Source organism: Marmota marmota, unplaced genomic scaffold (genome assembly GCF_001458135.2).
Source record: "Marmota marmota marmota unplaced genomic scaffold, marMar, whole genome shotgun sequence".
NCBI lineage: Eukaryota > Metazoa > Chordata > Mammalia > Rodentia > Sciuridae > Marmota > Marmota marmota.
The window spans coordinates 9,778,515-9,780,430 of record NW_025999943.1 but is presented as its reverse complement, the minus strand read 5'-3'; positions in this window follow the sequence as shown (position 1 = coordinate 9,780,430).

Genomic DNA, 1,916 nt, shown 5'->3' with positions numbered 1-1,916 from the left:
TTTTTTTTTTTTTTTTTTTTTTTTTTTTTTTTTTAGGAACAAAGCTGCACTGTCTCTATTGCTATGACATCTTTGTAAGATCACTTTGGATTGAGAACTGATCAGTTCCCAGTAAACAAAGGCAGAGTGCACATGCATCCCAGACATTAAGAAGGGCAGATGACATGCTGTTGAGTGTGCTGTTGGGTGTTGGGACTGCCTTTGGAACACAATGTGTTGTAGTTACATATCCTGTCTATGGTAAATCCCTGTATGATATACTTAAGTACTTCTCCTATGTATGATTATTCAATTAAAGACGGTAGCTTTCCTTAGACTGTAAGCTTTTTTTTTTTTTTTTTTAATATTTATTTTTTAGTTATCGGCGGACACAACATCTTTGTTTGTATGTGGTGCTGAGGATCGAACCCGGGCCGCACGCATGCCAGGCGAGCGCACTACCGCTTGAGCCACATCCCCAGCCCGACTGTAAGCTTTTTGAAGGAAGGACTAGTTCTGTTTCCTTCACCATTGTGAGCCCAGCGGATTGCCAGGCACATAAAAGGCATTAATAGTAATTGAATAAATGAATGACAAGAAACTTGGAATTACAGATGTTCATGTTTTTCCAACAGTGTTCTCAACCTTCCCATAACTTTAGTCATGGAAGCAGTCTTGTATATGGTGCTTCTATTCCTAGTATTATTAGAATAGTGTAATGTTATATTTATATTATTAGGTAAAAAGGTGTTTATCACTGAACCACACCCCCATCCCTAGAACAGAATTAAGGATAAATTTACTTTGAGGTTTGAGGATCTCAGGAGAAATACTTTAATTCTTTCCAAGGGCAGCACCCCAAGTTTCCTAAGTAATTCCCATTAGGGCTCACTTCTTAAAACTCCTACCACCTCTTGACATTGCCATATTGGGGACCAAGATTCTAACTCATGAACCTTTGGGAGACAGACCACATCAAAACCATTAAAGATCTAAACAACTTCAAGGACATAGTGGGAAAAAATACAGAGTGTGGAGTCAAGGGGATTTGGATTCACATCCCAGCTTCATCACTTACTAGCTAGTAATATTGTAGAATTTATCTAACCTCCCTGAGATTCAGTCTCCTTCTATATCATGGGAATAATTGTGTTCTTTTCATAGCATATACTGTGAGGATTAAATTTTATGTGTAATGTATGCATATATAAGGGCAAATATAACATATGTAAAAATAGGGCTGGGGTTGTGGCTCAGCAGTAGAGTGCTTGCCTAGCATGTGAGAGAGCCCTGGGTTCGATTCTCAGCACCACATAAAATAAATAAATAAAATAAAGATATTGCGTTCAACTACAACTAAAAAAATATAAAAATATGTTAAAATATGTATATACACATTTACATGTATATGTGTACTTTATATACATATATGTATACATATATATATTTTTGTGTGGTGCTGGGTATTAGAACCCAGAGTCTTGTGCATGCAAGTCAAGCACTCTACCAACTGAGCTATATCCCCAACCCCATATATGTATATTCTAATATGTATTTGTGTGTGTGTCTATCTAAATATATCCCACGTATTTGTATTTCTATTTCCTGGCATATGGTCATTGTATCAGAGTTCACGTTAAGTATTTTAACAGCAATAACAATAAAAGTAATTGGTTAAATATATATTAGGAAACTTAAAAATCAAAGAGGGCACTGTAATGATTTGGAGGATGTCACTGCTGGAAGCACTACCACTGCCAGGGCCTAGGCATAAAGGAAGGAAGTTGAGGGTATTAAAGTCCAGAAGCTAGAAGGAATAGCCCAGCCTGCTCAGGGAGTAGAGGCTGGTACTGTCTCCCTAGGGACAGGGTGGCAGGGAGGAAACATAATGAAGCTGGTTCTGGCAGTGCCAAAAAAAAAAAAAAAAAAAAAACAGA